General features: G+C 40.2%; 1 long non-coding RNA gene and 1 other non-coding gene across 2 annotated transcripts in view; one reads left to right on the top strand and one right to left on the bottom strand.

The window, feature by feature from the left end:
- Nucleotides 1–1971: 1971 nt before the first annotated feature.
- The window catches only part of LOC103001869 (uncharacterized), an 88290-nt gene continuing 69362 nt past the window's right edge, over nt 1972–20899 (bottom strand). Inside the window, exon 3 of the long non-coding RNA XR_009009164.1 lies at nt 1972–5111. This is a non-coding gene — a long non-coding RNA (uncharacterized LOC103001869). The remainder of the gene's footprint in view (nt 5112–20899) is intronic.
- TRNAA-UGC (transfer RNA alanine (anticodon UGC)) lies at nt 6830–6902 on the top strand. Its single transcript has one exon. It is a non-coding gene; the product is annotated as a tRNA-Ala (tRNA).

Below are 20899 nucleotides of genomic sequence, written 5' to 3'. Positions count from 1 at the left end.
TGAATGCCGGCCCGAGAGCTTTACTTACCTGTATTTATTTCATGTTTAGAAGGACCCCCAACTGACAGGTGAATCTCAGGAGGTTAAAGGACTTTCTTGATGTCGCACAGCCTGGACGGGGAGCAGGTCTTCCTGACACATGTCCTTACCCTGTTCCCTAGCAGAATCTTCTAGGGCCCACTGGAACATTTCCATTTTCTCCTTCTCAGTGATGAATCCGTGCATTTACCTTGACATCCTTTTTCACACTTAAAACTAAAACTGCTGTGCATGTGCAGTTCTTACCTCTCTCCCACTTCCTTTACTGGCCCCAAGCTGTTCTGCGGGTCCTGCTCCAACTTCTCTTTTCCACTCAGCCCACGTCAGTCTGGTTTCCTGGCAAACTCTTTCCTGTTTCTCTGGGTCTATCACCCTCCTCCTTTCTGTACCCAGAAATTTCATTTCCACGGCCTCAGCTTACCCTGTGCCTGGGACTGTTTGAGTTAGCCTCAGCAGGATGGGTATCAGTAGCTCAGACCAGGCTGGCTCCGCTGCATGCAAAGGGAGGCAGGGGGCCGGGGGGATAGCTGGGAAGGTGGGGATGCAGAAGGAGACCAAGCTCGGGGTGCAGAAGGAGACCAAGCTCGGGGTACAGAAGGCCAGTGGGGAACCAGGGGGACTGATAGAGAGTCAGGAAAACAGTTACCCTGTTAGGTGAGGGCAGACAGTATGCCTGTGGATACTGCTGAGGCAATCGAGAAATTAGGAGTGCTCTGTCAGGGCTCTTGGCAGTTCTCAGGGGGAGCAAAGTCTGTGAGGCCCAGGACTTGTGGGGAGTTAAGGTAAGGCAAGCTGAATGCTAGGTTTTAAGTGGGTATCGTATCAGGAGCTCAGTTCCAACAGGATCCAAAAATGAAGTGGGATTGGGGATTTATGGACAGGCCCAGTTCAAACAGTTTATTTGAGATAATAAACCATCAGAAAAAATTCCTGAAATGTCCTGAAAATTCTATTATTTTGGCATCCAGATTGGATGTCCCAGGCTGACTCTCCTATTCAGAAGTTGCACCAAAAATTCTTTGGCAGGTCCTGGGTTCTGATTTTTAGTTCTGAAAATGCAATCATTATACCTAATCCGTATTCCATGAACTAAAATATTTGGAAGACTGGTTATATTCTACCATTGCACTCCATTTTTCTGACTTCCTAGAATAAATCCTTTTGCCTACCATGTTATTTCCTTTTTCCAAATTAAAAATGTTTTAACTATACAAGCAAGTAATCATAAATGAAGGAATATATTCTTTGCCAAAAAATTAAAGAAATAAACAAGCTAGCAAGTAAAAGGTAAAAAAAATCTTACACACCCTCACTCAACCCCATTTCCTTCTGTAAATTATCCTCCTACTTAGTAAGTACCGTAAATAAGTTCCTGTTCTAAGTTTTTCCAGGCACTTAGGAAGATGCAGGAGCATACAGGGTTACAGGTTGGGGGAAAAGGAAACTCTCCGACAGAGAGTATTTTATCACTGACTCTGTTTATTTTCACTGTTCATGGTGATAATAAAAAGCAGATTTTACTATTATTTATCATTGTTTTCAAGTTATTGTTTAAAATTATTGTTTTATGTTATCCTCGGTTGACACGTCCACTTACTGCCTACACCCAGGGCAGAGAGCTCCTCCTGCTTTCCCCCCTGTGGTATGCTGCTGAACATACATCCAGTATAACATGCTTGTATTTTTTAATGGGATAATCTGTACATATTGCATATTGTAATCTGCTTTCTCTCCCTCACCTCCATTTAACCATGTCTTTGAGATCTTTCTGTGCCAGCATATACAATCAGTATAATTCTATAACCTTTTTATTCACAGCTACATAGTATTCCACACTATGGCTGTACCGTTGTCCTATTAATAGATATTAGGTCATCCAATTTTTTTTTTTTTAATAAATTTTATTTATTTATTTATTTATCTTTGGCTGAGTTGAGTCTTCGTTGCTGCGCACGGACTTTCTCTAGTTGTGGCGAGCGGGGGCTACTCTTCATTGCGGTGCACGGGCTTCTCATTGCGGTGGCTTCTCTTGTTGTGGAGCACGGGCTCTAGGCACGCGGGCTTCAGTAGTTGTGGCACGCGGGCTCAGTAGTTGTGGCTCGTGGGCTCTAGAGTGCAGGCTCAGTAGTTGTGGCGCACGGGCTTAGTTGCTCCGCGGCATGTGGGATCATCCCGGACCAGGGCTCGAACCCGTGTCCCCTGCATTGGCAGGCGGATTCTTAACCACTGCGCCACCAGGGAAGCCCTAGGTCATCCAATTTTGTGTCACTGTAAATGCCCCGATAGCTCAAAATTGGAAGCAATTTAATATCTAATGTCCTTTCATGACATCTAATATCCACTTTATGATAATAATATTCATTTATTTAGTGCTTAGTCTGTACAGTCATCCCCCCTTATCTGCAGTTTCAGTTATCCATGGTCAACCATGGTTTGTAATATGAAATGGAAAATTCCAGAAATAAGCAATTCATTTGTTTTAAATTGTGCGCTGTTCTGAGTAGCGTGATGATATCTCGAACGTCTCACCCGAGAGGTGAATCATCCTTTTGTCTGATGTATCCTGCCCCTTAGTCACTTAGTAGCTGTCTAGGTTATCGGATTGCTGCAGTATCACAGTGCTTGTGTTCAAGTCACCTTCATCTTGCTTAACAATGGCTTCAAAGCTCAAGGACGGTGATGCTGGCAATCCGGATATGCCAAAGAGAAGCCATAAAATGCTTCCTTAATGTGAAAAGATAAAAGTTCTTGACTTATTAAGGAAAGAAAACAATTGCACGCTGAGGTTGCAAAGATATACAGTAAGAATGAATCTACTCGCCATGAAATTGTGAAGAAGGAAAAAGAAATGCGTGCTAGTTTCGCTGTTGAACCTCAAACTGCAAAAGTTATGGCCACAGTGCGAGAAAGTGCTTATTAGTTAAGATGAAAAGGGCATTACATTTGTACAAAAAAAGTATTTTGAAAGAGAGAGACCACATTCACATAACTTTTATCTTAGAACAGCGGACCTTTGAATGACACTGGTTTGAACTGTGCAGATCCACTTACACGTGGATTTTTTTCCCAATAAATACACACTACAGTATTCCACAATCCGTGGATGGTTGAATCTGGGATGCAGAACCACAGATTCGGAGGGCCGACTGTAAAGTTATATGTGGATTTTCGACTACAGTGGGGATCAGCACCTCTAATCCCCACGTTTTTCAAGAGTCAACTCTCTGTTGTAACAATTGCTCTATTTTATTATTACTTATTGTTGTTAAACTCTTACTGTGCCTAATTTATAAATTAAACTTTATCATAGGTATGAATGAATAGGAAAAAGCATAGTATATATAGGGTTCAGTACTCTCAAAGTTTTCAGGTAGCCATTGGGTGTTTTCGAATGTATCCCCCAGCAATAAAGTGTGACTACTGTACCAGGGTCTGTTTTAAGCACTTTGCACATTGTAATTTGTTCAATTCTTAAAAAACAAAATGAATCAAAACAACAACAAAACTCTGTGAAATAGGTACTATGTATTATCACCCCTATTTCACTGTTGAGGCAACTAATCTCACCCAAAGTCCCATGACTAAGAGTGGCTGAGCTGAGCTGGGATTCGACCCCCAGGACTCTGACTCCAGGATCTGCACTCTTGACCTCATTGTCTGTGTGAGCCTCTCACGCATTTGTACAAGTTTTTCTCCAGATTAGATAGCTGGAAATGGAAATTTTTGATACACACTTCCAAGTGGCTCTCTAAAAAATTGTTGTACTAATTGACATTCCCACAGAGTCTGAGAGTACCATTTCCCCTGAAACCTTGCTATTGCTGGATTTAATCAAGTTTCCTCATTTTTGACAATCTGAAGGGGAAATAGAAAATGTCTTTTTTGGCTCTCTCCCTTGAATGCTAGTTTGGCTAGCATGGAACATAATTCTAGGCTCAAAAGTATTTAATTCCAAATTTTGAAGTTATTGCTTCATTGTTGCCCAGCATTCAGTTACCTTTTGGAAGTCTGGAAGCCAATCTCATTTTTGTTCCTTTTAGGAAACCTGTTTTTCTTCTCTGAATTCTTTTTCTCTTTGTTTTCTTCTTTGTTCTCTTGGCTCTGAAATTTTACCTTGCTTGACACTTGGCAGGCCCTAAGAAGTCTTGAGCCTTTCTTTGAGTTGGGGAAATTTTCTTTTCTTATTTTTTTGTAGACCTCTTCCCCACCGAATCTCAGTTCTCTCTTGATACTTCTTTTGAATGAATGGAGGCATTTGTGAATCAATCCTTTGTGTCTCTATATTACTCAACTTGGGCTGCCATAACAAAATACCATAGACTGGGTGGCTTAAACAACAGAAATTTATTTTCTTACAGTTTTGAAGGCTAAGATGAAGGTGCTGACCAACTCAGTTTCTGGTGAGGGCTCTCTTCCTGACTTGCAGACAGCTGCCTTCTCACTGTGTCCTCACACGATGGAGAGATAGCTCTAGTGTCTCTTCCTCTTCTTATAAGGGCACCAGCTCAATCAAATTAGGGTCCTACCCTTCTGCCCTCATTTAACTTTTATTATCTCCTCACAGGCCCTATCCCCATATACCTTGAGGTTAGGGGTTCAACATGTGAATTTGGGAGGAAGGGGACACAATTCAGTCCATGGCAGTCTCTTGATTTTTCTCTCAAAATTTCCATTCTTGACCTTTTTTGTATACTCAGGGAGATATACCCCCACTTAGCTTCTGGAAAGTATCCCCAGTTTTTGCCATATACATCCTATTATTTATTCTATCCATTGTTTTACTTAATTTTACTATCATCTTTTAAAATTTCCATTTTGGTTGCTTGTTGTTTTTCCTTTATCCTAGCAGTTGTTTGTTTCCTTTTCACAGCAGCCTCCTGCAATATCCCCATGTGTCTTTCTAAGGATGATATTATTTAGAATTTTTACAACTTTTTTTTCTGTTCTTTTATCTGTCTTTTCTCTGGGGTCAGTTTTCAGTTTGTTCATCTTTCTGTTGTTATTGTTAGTCCTTTTCTTTAGAGCTGTTGAATTTCCTCAAGAACTGGTGATACGTGGTTTTCCATTCATATCTATGTTTAAAGGAGAGGTTAATTAGTAGGTATCTTGTTTAAGTTTCTCCTTCGGTTCTTTTTTTAAAAAAATACATTCATTCATTCATTCATTCATTTATTTATTTATTTATGGCTGCTTTGGGTCTTTGTTGCTGCGTGCAGGCTTTCCCTAGTTGTGGTGAGCAGGGGCTACTCTTCATTGCGGTGCGTGGGCTTCTCATTGTGGTGGCTTCTCTTGTTGCAGAGCACAGGCTCTAGGTACGCGGGTTTCAGTAGTTGTGGCACACGGGCTCAGTAGTTGTGGCTCACAGGCTCTAGAGCACAGGCTCAGTAGTTGTGGCGCACGGGCTTAATTGCTCCGCGGCATGTGGGATCTTCCCAGACCAGGGCTCGAACCTGTGTCCCCTGCATTGGCAGGCAGATTCTTAACCCCTGCACCACCAGGGAAGTCCCTCTCCTTCGGTTTTGAGCTGTTTCCTCTACAGGCTCCGCTGACCACTAGAGGGTTAGTTAGGACTCTGTAAGTAGGACATTTTGACTACAGTTTTCCATGTAAGGTGCTTGGAGCAGGCAGGCAGGCAGGCCTGGGGATCATCCCCCTCCCACTTCATCCATCCCCAGATGACAAAATAAGGAGGCATTTACTTCAATGAAGCCACAGTTGACAAACTGGACAGGAACAATTTTTCTTTTTCTTCTTTCTGTGTCTGTGAAAGGTGGTTGGGGTTACTTTCAGCCGTGCTTTTCTCACAGGCCTTATCCCCAGCAGGTGCCCTCCTGGGACAGGTGATTTCCTTTCTTAGGGTGAAGCTCTGTGTTTTATCTGGGGTTAACCAACCCCACCCCCACCCCCACCTGCAGCTGCCTGAAGTGGAGAAAAGGAGGAGAGAGGTCTGTTGCTCAGAGAGCCGTTTAAAGATTAACAACCCTGATGATTGCTTCACAATCCCCTCTCATTCTTTCTCTCTCCTTCCTCGGAGCCTGGAGATCCTCTGCTTGAAATTGTCTCTCGAGAGTGTTTTGGAGTGTGTTAATACTCTGCTCTGGGACTTCCCTGGTGGCGCAGTGGTTAAGAATCCCCCTGCCAATGCAGGGGACACGGGTTCGAGCCCTGCTCTGGGAAGATCCCACATGCCATGGAGAAACTAAGCCCGTGCGCCACAACTACTGAGCCCACGTGCTGCAACTTCTGAAGCCCGTGCACCTAGAGCCCATGCTCCGCAACAACAGAAGCCACCGCAATGAGAAGCCCACGTACTGCAACGAAGAGTAGCCCCTGCTCGCCATAACTAGAGAAAGCCCATGCGCAGCAACGAAGACCCAATGCAGCCAAAAATAATTAATAATTAATTAATTAATTAAAAAATACTCTGCTCTGGGTTCTCTATCAGTCGGACCCCCCCATGCTGTCTATCCAGATTTTTCACTTTTGCCTCCTCTCGTTTGCCACTACTGGTCAGGACTTACTGATTATTCTGTCTTTCAAGGGATTTGGGGTGAGAGAGCTGGTGTATGTTTATGCTTAGTTCTCCATCTTGTTTGCTTCCCCCGTTACATATTATCTGTCCTCTTGATAATGAAATTTCTGACAATAAAGCATGCTGTTGGAATACAGCTTCTTTGTTAATTAACATAATTTTATTTAATGAAAAGCACTAGACACTTGCATATATTGTTGCTTTGAAGCCTCACAACAATCCTGTGATGTAGGCAGCAAAATCCCCATTTGGGGGAATTCCCTGGCGGTCCAGTGGTTAGGACTCTGCACTTGCACTGCCGAGGGCCCAGGTTCAATCCCTGGTCGGGGAACTAAGATCCCACAAGCCGTGTGGCACGGCAAAAAAATAAAAAAATAAAAACGTCCACATTTGGTCAATGAGCAAGCTGAAACTCTGGAAGGTTAATTGAATTATTGAGGTCACACAATTAATAAGAAATAGGCCTAAAGTCTGACTCCAAAGCCCTCTTTATGCTGCTATACACTGTTTAAATGTTACATTTGTTTCTGTTCTATTTATTTTTCTCTAGCTTTCAGAATGTTTATCTTTATTTCCCCCACTAATATATAAGTTAGGCCCTGGCTATAGTTTCTTATTTCTATTGTGAGATACCTGACATAATGTTCTACAAGCAGCAGTCAGTTTAAACTTTGTAAGCCATCTAGGTAAAGCAGTTTATTACAATTGTGTTATTATCCTGCACATAATTACATATTAGAGTGGGGCAAATGCTTTATTTGAGGTCTTTAAATGTTTCATTATGTCCACTAAATTAACGATTGGATTGCAAATCAAAATTAAAGCTGGAGGAAAGGTCAAAGTTCACCTTCTGGCTAGAGTTGTTATGGCCTCTGTCTGAGCAATAAGTCTGCCTCAACAGAAGGGAGAACAAGAGGAAATACCTATTGATCTCTAATATTAGCGCCAATCATTTTCTCCCTATTTCTTCAATATTGCAATATGTTGAGATGAATAGAATTGTGATTCTTTCGTATATTCCACTATATTCATTGTCATGTTGTTTGCTTGAAGCCTGTCTCAGGAAGAGACAACTTTCTGAAGGAGACAGAATCATGTCTTGATGTTCCTAAGGAAGGGGTAACCTGAGCTTATTTGTTCTAATCCCATTTGGTTCATTCATACATTCATTCAACAAATATTCATTAAGCAGCTATAACATTGGTTGCATAATAAAACCACCCAGGCAACTTTTCTAAAATACCATGACCAGTTTTCACTGCTAGACCAATGGAGCCCAGGTCCATGTATTTTTAAAGCTCCTCAAGCAATTATGATGCATATGAGGGTTGAAAAACCTCTGAACCATGATATATTACAAACTTTGCTAGCCACTGTGGTTACAAATAAAAAATAATAATTGCTAATATTTACTGAGTATGTACTATACATCAGGCACTGTTCTATGTGTCTTATATGTATTAACACATTTAATGATCTCAACAACCCTAGAAGGTAGATATTACTCCCATTTATAGATGAGGAAACTGAGGCACAGGGAAGATCAGTAACTTGCCCAAGGTTATACATTTAGGAAGTGGTGGAGTCTGGTCCTGGATCCAGGCCCACTGTGCTGTGGCCTACCAACAGTATCAGAGTCTAATAAATAATGAAAAGATAGGAGTTATGTATCAAGGAAGGCTTCCTGTAGGAGGTGGTAGCTCAATTAAGTAGAAGAAACATGGGACCCAGCAAGGAAAAGTTGTGGGGGAGAGCTTCTAAGTTTCTTACCTCCCCACCTCCCAGGAGTTCCTTCCTCCCTCTTCCCCACACTGAAAACAATGGAATGTCCACAGTCATCCTTAACACGCCTAACATTTCAACTGGGAAGACTGAAGTCATGCACAATTACTCATGCAATTTTTCCTCCTGACAATAGGTCCTTCTGTGGGCTTCTCATTCAAATATATAAAGCTCCACTCTGTTGTTTTTAAAAAGCCTTTGTTGTAGGAACAATTCACAAACGTGTCCAACACCCATTGGTTCCCCACCCCCTTCTCCTGTCCCCTCACCTGACTGAGTTGCTAGAAAACAATTCCCTAGCTTGTCAGGGACCTGTGCCCGATTGCCCACTCTGCCCCAAATGTAAGCTAACCCTGCCTCTCACACTGCTTCTAACCACGTCTAAGTTTAAGTTTGAGGTTAACCTCAGGGAGCATTTGGCCACACCTGCCGCCCCCTCTGCCTGGCCTCGGGGCCAGGAACAGACTTTCTGTTGAGGAAAGGGTAATGCTCTCATGCTGCTAATTAACCGTGGGAGGAGAGGAAGCCCTTTCCAGACACCAAAAATACCAAGGAAGAACTTTATAAAAAGCACCCTTTGTACCAGCAGCCCCATCATTCAGCCCAGCCTAGGCTGGGACTAGAGGGAAAAAATAAACCCTTCGGCAGCCCTCAGGGTCACTACTTCCCAAGTGGCCACCTCAGGAGGCCATGCCCTGAGTGTCTGCTGAGGACATGGTCTCAGGAACATGGCGGGGAGTCTGGCTGCCTTCCCACTGCCAGCTTAGGCAAACCACAGGAAGCTGCCTGAAGCTTGTGATTCAGGCGTGTTTATGGGTGACTTGTGAGTCTTTGTTAGAATAGCCACAGGCCTGTAATTTAAAAGGAAAGGAGGGCAGGTCTGTTGAGGCGTGAGGCGGAGCTGCAGGAGATGGCCTCAGAGTCTGGGTAATCTCACTGCAGCAGGTCCCTTTCCTACCCTGTGCTTATCAGACTCAGGGCTGATCCTCACTTTGAGGATAGGCCTGCCTCTGAGGACATCACTGTAGGCCTGCCCAGTTCCCTTAGGCTTGGCTGCTACAGGCCTGAGTAGAGTCTGCAGTGTCTGGGAGACTTGGGATCCAGTGGGGTGCTATGGGGGCAAGGTATGAGTTGCTAGGAAAATTGGATTTGGCCGCAGGCTGGGAACTGGAGGCTTTCTCAAGCAGGAAGGCTGTAGGGCCATTTGGCTGGGACCTTAAGCTCAAGGGCCTTCAGAATTTGGCTGATGATCAGTGTACAGGAATGAGGTGAAAGCCGAGGGTGGCCCCAAAGATGGAGAACCTCAGAATCAAAGCTGCCAGAGCCACACTGAGGTTCTTGGAGAGCCTGTTTACATGGTCTGCTTTACTTTACAGGGGTGAGGACAGATTCCCAAGCCACTAAATTGCCCAAACCGGGAAGTCGGGGTACTAGAATTTCATACCAGGCAAGTTTCCCAGTGTCTCACTCCAATAACATGTTTGCATCTGGGCAGACAAGGGGAAAATTCCTCCATTATAATATCACATGTACAGGATCCTTGGCAGCTCTGTGTGTGGGAGCACATCGTTCCTTTCTTCCCTTCCTGTTGATATAAGATCTCCTTTATAGATTCCTCAAGTGTCAGAGCTGAAAAGATTTTAGAAGCCATGTGGATCAATTCTTTTATCTGACAGAAAAGGAAACAGAGAACTGGAGAGAAATGATAGGCACAGAGGCACACAGCTAGGTAACGATCACTAGGATAGAAATCAGGTCTTCTGCCGTCCAGTCCAGGGCTTTTTCCATAATACCACACCCTTTATAACAAGTAACATTTGTATATTAGGGGTTCCTGACTACTCCATGTTCTATTTCCCATTTTACTCACTTCCATGCATAGGGCCTTAAACTGTACCTTGTATATGATAAAATGACTTTCTGAAGAGTTTCCACTATTTGGTATTTTGATGGAACAAACAAAAAACCAAAAACAAAAAAAAAAACTAGGTTAGGAAGAAGTTATCACAATAGACGTTTCCAGTTTGAAATGCAGATGGACCAAGGTGGAATAGCAAATTCCCAGATTCTAAGGCTTTGCTGCTCAAAGTTGTCTATGGACCAGTAGCATGAGCATCATCTGGAAGTCCTGCCCCAGTCCTGCCTTTTCAGAAGATCCCTAGATGACCTGAATACATACTAGATTTTGGGTAGTCCTACTTGAGGGTAACACTAAAAAAATGTCCTCCCCTCCTTTTCCTACCCAAATGCTTAACGTTCTCCTACCTCCCTCTTGCTCCTCCACCTGCTCCATCCTCACTCCTAAATGTTGCTATGTTAATCTTCTGCCTCATCTTGAACTTTAAAGCCACAGCAGGGGTGGTGGGGGTAGGGGGTAGGGGGGTGGAGGAATGCTATATTTTAAAGGGGGGCTCAAAATGGAAATTTTTAGAAAAATAAAAGAGCCAATTTGAAAGAACTTTTGCAGCTCTAATGCCATGTTGTTAATGTAGAAGTATAAACATCTACTATGTTTATGTTGGCTCACTTGTAAAATCATCATCTTTGGTTATATTTAGGAATTTGATGGCTTGGAAAGTACACTGAAAGACTCTGAGAACAAAAATAATTTCCCCTTAACTCTCTTGAAAATAAGAAAATCTCTTAAAAAAAAAATCCCAATAACATCTTTTCTCTACTTTGTTATCCCCATCTACCATCATGTGTTTCTTCCTCTTAACTTTTTCTCTCTCTCATCATTCCTAGTTCAATTTCCTCATTTTATTTACATTTTTAAAAATAGGATTTTTCTTATTACTTATTTCTTATAGAAAAATTAGGAAATAAAGAAGCAAAAGAAAACACAAGAATCCCACTGATGTAGAAACACCTACAAACCTTTTATATAAAATTATCTCAAACCTTTTTGTGAATGTACTTGTTCACAAAAAAGGGATAATGCAGAACACAATAATTACTATATACTTCCTTTTAAATGGAACTATAAATTAACTTCTTTACACCTGTGCATATAAAAATGAATGGCATCATTTTTATTAAATTCTGCCATATGATCGTACCATGATTGATTTAATCATACTTCATTTGCTAGATATTTAGGTAGTTCAAAATTTTCACTATTAAAAACAGTAATGCAGACCAAAAGGCAGACAGCAGAAGCAAGAAGAACTACAATCCTGTAGCCTGTGGAACAAAACCACATTCATAGAAAGATAGACAAGATGAAAAGGCAGAGGGCTATGTACCAGATGAAGAAACAAGACAAAACTCCAGAAAAACAACTAAATGAAGTGGAGATAGGCAACCTTCCAGAAAAAGAATTCAGAATAATGATACTGAAGATGATCCAGGACCTTGGAAAAAGAATGGAGGCAAAGATCGAGAAGATGCAAGAAAAGGTTAACAAAGACCTAGAAGAATTAAAGAACAAACAAACAGAGATGAACAATACAATAATTGAAATGAAAAATACACTAGAAGGGATAAATAGTAGAATAACTGAGGCAGAAGAAGGGATAAGTGACCTGGAAGACAGAATGGTGGAATTCACTGCTGCGGAACAGACTAAAGAAAAAAGAATGAAAAGAAATGAAGACAGCCTAAGAGACCTCTGGGACAACGTTAAACGCAACAACATTCGCACTATAGGGGTCCCAGAAGGAGAAGAGAGAGAGAAAGGACCAGAGAAAATATTTGAAGAGATTATAGTCGAAAACTTCCCTAACATGGGAAAGGAAACAGCCACCCAAGTCCAGGAAGCACAGAGAGTCCCAGGCAGGTTAAACCCAAGGAGAAACACGCCGAGACACATAGCAATCAAATTGGCAAAAATTAAAGACAAAGGAAAATTATTGAAAGCAGCAAGGGAAAAACGACAAATAACATACAAGGGAACTCCCATAAGGTTAACAGCTGATTTCTCTGCAGAAACTCTACAAGCCAGAAGGGAGTGGCATGATATACTTAAAGTGATGAAAGGGAAAAACCTACAACCAAGATTACTCCACCCAGGAAGGATCTCATTCAGATTCGATGGAGAAATCAAAAGCTTTACAGACAAGCAAAAGCTAAGAGAATTCAGCACCACCAAACCAGCTCTACAACAAATGCTAAAGGAACTTCTCTAAGTGGGAAACACAAGAGGAGAAAAGGACCTACAAAAACAAACCCAAAACAATTAAGAAACTGGTAAGAGGAACATACATATCGATAATTACCTTAAATGTGAAAGGATTAAATGCTCCAACCAAAAGACACAGGCTTGCTGAATGGATACAAAAACAACACCCATGTATATGCTGTCTACAAGAGACCCACTTCAGACCTAGGGACACATACATACTGAAAGTGAGGGGATGGAAAAAGATATTCTTTGCCAGTGGAAATCAGAAGAAAGCTGGAGTAGCAATACTCATGTTAGATAAAATAGACTTTAAAATAAAAACTGTTACAAGAGACAAGGAAGGACACTACATAATGATCAAGGGGTCAATCCAAGAAGAAGATATAACAATTATACATATATATGCACCCAACAGGGGAGCACCTCAATACATAAGGCAACTGCTAACAGCTATAAAAGAGGAAATCAACAGTGACACAATAATAGTGAGGGACTTTAACACCTCACTTACAGCAATGGACAGATCATCCAAACAGAAAATTAATAAGGAAACACAAGCTTTAAATGACACAATAGACTAGATAGATTTAATTGATATTTATAGGACATTCCATCCAAAAACAGCAGATTACACTTTCTTCTCAAGTGCACACAGAACATCCTCCAGGATAGAACACATCTTGGGTCACAAATCAAGCCTCAGTAAATTGAAGAAAATTGAAATCATATCAAGCATCTATTTTGACCACAATGCTATGAGATTAGAAATGAATTACAGGGAGAAAAATGTAAAAAACACAAACACATGGAGGCTAAACAATACATTACTAAATAACCAAGAGATCACTGAAGAAATCAAAGAGGAAATCAAAAAATACTTACAGACAAATGATGATGAAAATACGACAATCCAAAACCTATCGGATGTGGCAAAAGCAGTTCTAAGAGAGAAGTTTATAGCTATACAAGCCTACCTCAAGAAACAAGAAAAATCTCAAATAAACAATCTAACCTTACACCTAAAGGAACTAGAGAAAGAAGAACAAACAAAACCCAAAATTAGCAGAAGGAAAGAAATCATAAAGATCAGAGCAGAAATAAATGAAATAGAAACAAACAAAACAATAGCAAAGATCAATAAAACTAAAAGCTGGTTCTTTGAGAAGATAAACAAAATTGATAAACCTTAGCAAGACTCATCAAGAAAAAGAGGGAGAGGACTCAAATCAATAAAATTAGAAATGAAAAAGGAGGAGTTACAACAGACACCACACAAATACAAAGCATCCTAAGAGACTACTACAGGCAACTCTATGCCAATAAAATGGACAACCCAGAAGAAATGGACAAATTCTTAGAAAGGTATAACCTTCTAAGACTGAACCAGGAAGAAATAGAAAATATGAACAGACCAATCACAAGTAATGAAATTGAAACTGTGATTAAAAATCTTCCAACAAACAAAAGCCCAGGACCAGATGGCTTCTCAGGCAAATTCTATCAAACATTTAGAGAAGAGCTAACACCCATCCTTCTCAAACTCTTCCAGAAAATTGCAGAGGAAGGAACACTCCCAAACTCATTCTATGAGGCCACCATCACCCTGATACCAAAACCAGACAAAGACACTACAAAAAAAGAAAATTACAGACCAATATCACTGATGAATATTGATGCAAAAATCCTCAACAAAATACTAGCAAACAGAATCCAACAGCACATTAAAAGGATCATACACCATGATCAAGTGGGATTTATCTCAGGGATGCAAGGATTCTTCAATATACACAAATCAATCAATGTGATACACCATATTAACAAAATGAAGAATAAAAACCATATGATCATCTCAATAGATGCAGAGAAAGATTTTGACACAATTCAACACCGATTTCTGATAAAAACGCTCCAGAAAGTGGGCATAGAGGGAACCTACCTCAACATAATAAAGGCCATATACAACAAACCCAGAGCAAACATCATTCTCAATGGTGAAAAACTGAAACCATTTCCTCTAAGGTCAGGAACAAGACAAGGATGTCCACTTTCATCACTATTATTCAACATAGTTTTGGAAGTCCTAGCCATGGCAATCAGAGAAGAAAAAGAAATAAAAGGAATCCCATTGGAAAAGAAGTAAAACTGTCACTGTTTACAGATGACATGATACTATACATAGAGAATCCTAAAGATGCCACCAGAAAACTACTAGAGCTAATCAATGAATTTGGTAAAGTTGCAGGATACAAAATTAATGCACAGAAATCTCTTGCATTCCTATAAACTAATGATGAAAAATCTGAAAGAGAAATTAAGGAAACACTCCCATTTACCACTGCAACAAAAAGAATAAAATACCTAGGAATAAACCTACCTAGGGAGACAAAAGAACTGTCTGCAGAAAACTATAAGACACTGATGAAAGAAATTAAAGATGATACCAACAGATGGAGAGATATACCATGTTCTTGGATTGGAGAATCAATATTGTGAAAATGACTATACTACCCAAATCAATCTACAGATTCAACGCAATCCCTATCAAATTACCAATGGCATTTTTTACGGAACTAGAACAAAAAATCTTAAAATTTGTACGGAGACACAAAAGACCCCGAATAGCCAAAGCAGTCTTGAGGGAAAAAAACTGAGCTGGAGGAATCAGCCTCCCTGACTTCAGACTACAAACCTACAGTAATCAAGACAATATGCTACTGACACAAAAACAGAAACATAGATCAATGGAACAAGATAGAAAGCCCAGAGATAAACCAAGCACCTATGGTCAATTAATCTATGACAAAGGAGGCAAGGATATACAATGGAGAAAAGACAGTCTCTTCAATAAGTGGTGCTGGGAAAACTGGACAGCTACATGTTTGTTTTTTTTTTTTTAAAGAAATTCACGTTCTTTTATTTATTTATTTATTTATTTATGACTGTGTTGAGTCTTCGTTTCTGTGCGAGGGCTTTCTCTAGTTGCGGCAAGTGGGGACCACTCTTCATCGCGGTGCGCGGGCCTCTCACCATCACGGCCTCTCGTTGCGGAGCACAGGCTCCAGACGCGCAAGCTCAGTAATTGTGGCTCACGGGCCCAGTTGCTCCGTGGCATGTGGGATCTTCCCAGACCAGGGCTCGAACCCGTGTCCCCTGCATTGGCAGGCAGATTCTCAACCACTGCGCCACCAGGGAAGCCCTGGACAGCTACATGTTAAAGAATGAAATTAGAATACTCTCTAACACCACACACAAAAATAAACTCAAAATGGATTAGAGACCTAAATGTAAGACCGGACACTATAAACCTCTTAGAGGAAAACATAGGAAGAACACTCTTTGACATAAATCACAGCAAGATCTTTTTTAATCCACCTCCTAGAGTAATGGAAATAAAACCAAAAATAAACAAATGGGACTTAATGAAACTTAAAAGCTTTTGCACAGCAAAGGAAACCATAAACAAGATGAAAAGACAACCCTCAAAATGGGAGAAAATATTTGCAAAAGAATCAACGGACAAAGGATTAATCTCCAAAATATATAAACAGCTCATGCAGCTCAATATTAAAGAAACAAACACCCCAATCCAAAAATGAGCAGAAGACCTAAATAGACATTTCTCCAAAGAAGACATACAGATGGCCAAGAAGCACACAAAAAGCTGCTCAACATCACTAATTATTAGAGAAATGCAAATCAAAATTACAATGAGGTATCATCTCACACCAGTTAGAATGGGCATCATCAGAAAATCTACAAACAGCAAATGCTGGAGAGGGTGTGGAGAAAAAGGAACCCTCTTGCACTGTTGGTGGGAATGTAAATTGATACAGCCACTATGGAGAACAGTATGGAGGTTCCTTAAAAAACTATCAATAGAATTACCATATGACCCAGCAATCCCACTACTGGGCATATACCTGGAGAAAATCATAATTCAAAAAGACACATGCACCCCAATGTTCATTGCAGCACTATTTACAATAGCTAGGTCATGGAAGCAACCTAAAAGCCCATTGACAGCCGAATGGATAAGGAAGTTGTGGTATATATATACAATGGAATATTACTCAGCCATGAAAAGGAATGAAATTGGGTTATTTGTTGAGACGTGGATGGATGTAGAGACTGTCATACAGACTGAAGTAAGTCAGAAAGAGAAAAACAAATATTGTATATTAATGCACATATGTGGAACCTAGAAAAATTGTACAGATTAACCAGTTTGCAGGACAGAAATTGAGATGTAGAGAGCAAACGTATGGACACTAAGGGGGAAAAGCGGCCATGGGTGGGGCGTGGGGGTGTGGTGGGATGAATTGGGAGATTGGAATTGACATGTATACACTGATGTGTATAAAATGGATGACTAATAAGAACCTGCTGTATAAAAAATAAATAAAATAAAATTCAAAAAAAACAGTACTGTACATGCTTAATGATTTTCTTACCTTAAAATCTTTGATTATGTACACATGAATGCATTATTACACCTGTGAAAAAATTTAAATACAGATAACACTAAATTTTTTGACCATCATTCTCAGCCCTCGTTCGCTTCCCACCTTCTGAGAGGTAACAACTGTTACCAGTTTTGTGTGTATTCTCCCAGACCATGTTCTATGCATTTAATGCATATATATGTAGCCATAGGAAACAATTTACCATTTTAGGTTGTTGATTTTTTGGTGGTTATTTTTTTTTATACCAGTGCTATGTTACAATATCGATCATTCTTCGAATTGCCTTTCTCACTAAACAATCAGTCTTGGAGTGCTTTCTGTATTGATACTTATAGAACTACTTCATTCATTTTGGCTGCTGCATTGTATTCTTTGTTATGAATATACCATGGTTTATTTAGCCTGTGTTGTTATTAATTGACTTTTAGGCTGTTTCCACTTTTTCTCTCTTACAAAGGACATGCTTATAGATGTTTCTTTATGTACCTGTATGAGTGTATCTCTAGAGTAGATTCAGAGAAATGGCATCACTTGATCTTAAGATCACCTACTTCTTTCTATGTGTGAATGAGAGGAAAAACTCTTTTGAGGATCCTGGAGGAGAAAAAGTTTAGTTCTTAAAAGTCCAAAAAATGATCCCCCCCCCCCACACCAGCTTTGTTCTAGTATTATCTTGAGGTTTCTAGCTAGGGGGGATGGGTAAAAATGAACAAGTAAAAGGACATACCAGGATTGAGGGGAAAGATAACAGGCAGGTTTGGCTGAGTTCAAGATGCTGCCTTCTCTCTCTCTCTCTCTTTTTTTTTTTTTAACATCTTTATTGGAGTATAATTCTTTTACAATGTTGTGCTAGTTTCTGCTGTATAACAAAGTGAATCAGCTATATGCATACGTATATCCCCTTATCCCCTTCCTCTCGCGCCTCCCTCCCACACTCTCTATCCCACCCCTCTAGGTGGTCACAAAGCACCGAGCTGATCTCCCTGTGCTATGCAGCTGCTTCCGACTAGCTAGCTATTTTACATTTGGTAGTGTATATATGTCCATGCCACTCTCTCACTTCATCCCAGCTTACCCTTCCCCCTCCCCATGTCCTCAAGTCCATTCTCTATGCCTGCGTCTTTACTCCTGTCCTGCCCCTAGGTTCATCAGAACCATTTTTTCTTTTTTTTAGATTCCATATATATGTGTTAGCATACGGTATTTGTTTTTCTCTTTCAGACTTACTTCAGTCTGTATGACAGACTCTAGGTCCATCCACCTCACTACAAATAACTTAATTTTGTTTCTTTTTATGGTGAGTAATATTCTATTGTATATATGTGCCACATCTTCTTTATCCATTCATCTGTCGATGAACACTTAGGTTGCTTCCATGTGCTGCAATGAACATTGTGGTACATGACTCTTTTCAAATTATGGTTTTCTCAGGGTATATGCCCAGTAGTGGGATTGCTGGATCATATGGTAATTCTATTTGTAGTTTTTTAAGGAACCTCCATACTGTTCTCCATAGTGGCTCTATCAATTTACATTCCCACCAACAGTGCAAGAGGGTTCCCTTTTCTCCACACCCTCTCCACCATTTATTGTTTGTAGATTTTTGATGATGACCATTCTGACTGGTGTGAGGTGATACCTCATTGTAGTTTTGATTTGCATTTCTCTAATGATTAGTGATGTTGAGCATCCTTTCATGTGTTTGTTGGCAATCTGTGTATCTTCTTTGGAGAAATGTCTATTTAGATCTTCTGCCCATTTTTGGATTGGGTTGTTTGTTTTTTTGATATTGAGCTGCATGAGCTGCTTGTATATTTTGGAGCTTAATCTTTGTCAGTTGCTTCGTTTGAAAATATTTTCTCCCATTTTGAGGGTTGTCTTTTCATCTTTTTTATGGTTTCCTTTGCTGTGCAAAAGCTTTTAAGTTTCATTAGGTCCCATTTGTTTATTTTTGTTTTTATTTCCATTTCTCTAGGAGGTGGGTCAAAAAGGATCTTGCTGTGATTTATGTCATAGAGTGTTCTGCCTATGTTTTCCTCCAAGAGTTTTATAGTGTCTGGCCTTACATTTAGGTCTTTAATCCATTTTGAGTTTATTTTTGTGTATGGTGTTAGGGAGTGTTCTAATTTCACTTTTTACATGTAGCTGTCCAGTTTTCCCAGCACCACTTATTGAAGGGTTGACTTTTCTTCATTGTATACTCTTGCTTCCTTTATCAAAGATAAGGTTGGGGTTTCCATGGTGGCACAGTGGTTGAGAATCTGCCTGCCAATGCAGGGGACATAGGTTCAAGCCCTGGTCTGGGAAGATCCCACATGCCACAGAGCAACTAGGCCTGCGAGCCACAACTACTAAGCCTGCGCGTCTGGAGCCTGTGCTCCGCAACAAGAGAGGCCATGATAGTGAGAGGCCCCTGCACCGCGATGAAGAGTGGACCCCGCTTGCCGCAACTAGAGAAAGCCCTCACACAGAAACAAAGACCCAACACAGCCAAAAATAAATAAATTAATTTATTTATTAAAAAAAAAAAAGATAAGGTGACCATATGTGCGTGGGTTTATATTTGGGCTTTCTATCCTGTTCCATTGAGCTATATTTCTGTTTCTGTGCCAGTACCATACTGTCTTGATTACTGTAGCTTTGTAGTATAGTCTGAAGCCAGGGAACCTTATTCCTCCAGCTCTGTTTTTCTTTCTGAAGATTGCTTTGGCTATTCGGGGTTTTTTGTGTTTCCACACAAATTGTGAAAGTTTTTGTTCTAGTTCTGTGAAAAATGCCATTGGTAGTTTGATAGGGATTGCATTGAATCTGTAGATTGTTTTAGGTAGGATGGTCATTTTCACAATGTTGATTCTTCCAATCCAGGAACATGGTATAGCTCTCCATCTGTTTGTATCATCTTTAATTTGTTTCATCAGTGTCTTACAGCTTTCTGCATACAGGTCTTCTGTCTCCTTAGATAGGTTTATTCCTAGGTATTTTATTCTTTTTGTTGCAATGGTAAATGGGAGTGTTTCCTTAATTTCTCTTTCAGATTTTTCATCATTAGTGTATAGGAATGCAAGAGATTTCTGTGCTTTAACTGTGTATCCTGCCACTTTACCAAATTCACTGATTGGCTCTAGTAGTTTTCTGGTGGCATCTTTAGGATTCTCTATGTATAGTATCTTGTCATCTACAAACAGTGACAGTTTTATTTCATCTTTTCCAATTTAGATTCATTTTATTTCTTTTTCTTCTCTGATTGCTGTGGCTAAAACTTCCAAAACTATGTTGAATAATGGTGAGCATGTGCAACCTTGTCTTTTTCCTGATCTTAGAGGAAATGGTTTCAGTTTTTCACCATTAAGAATGATGTTGGCTGTGGGTGTGTCTTATATGGCCTTTTTATGTTGAGGTAGGTTCCCTCTATGCCTACTTTCTGGAGAGTTTTTAACATAAATCTGTGTTGAATTTTGTCAAAAGCTTTTTCTGCATCTATTGAGATTATCACATGGTTTGTATACTTCAATTTGTTAATATTGTGTATCACATTGATTGATTTGCATATATTGAAGAATCCTTGCATTCCGGGGATAAATGCCACTTGATCATGGTGTATGATCCTTTTAATGTGTTTTTGGATTCTGTTTGCTAGCATTTTGTTAAGGATTTTTGCATCCATGTGCATCAGTGATATTGGCCTGTAGTTTTCTTTTTTTGTGACATCTTTGTCTGGTTTTGGTATCAGGGTGATGGTGGCCTCGTAGAATGAATTTGGGTGTGTTCCTCCCTCTGCTATATTTTGGAAGAGTTTGAGAAGGATGGGTGTTAGCTTTTCTCTAAATGTTTGATAGAATTTGCCTGTGAAGCCATCTGGTGCTGGGTTTTTGTTTGTTGGAAGATTTTTAATCACAGTTTCGATTTCAGTGCTTGTGATTTGCCTATTTGTATTTTCTATTTCTTCCTGGTTCAGTCTCA

The sequence above is a fragment of the Balaenoptera acutorostrata genome, chromosome 9 (assembly GCF_949987535.1).
Source record: "Balaenoptera acutorostrata chromosome 9, mBalAcu1.1, whole genome shotgun sequence".
In the NCBI taxonomy this organism is placed as follows: domain Eukaryota; kingdom Metazoa; phylum Chordata; class Mammalia; order Artiodactyla; family Balaenopteridae; genus Balaenoptera; species Balaenoptera acutorostrata.
This window is presented reverse-complemented; position numbering and strand designations above follow the sequence as displayed.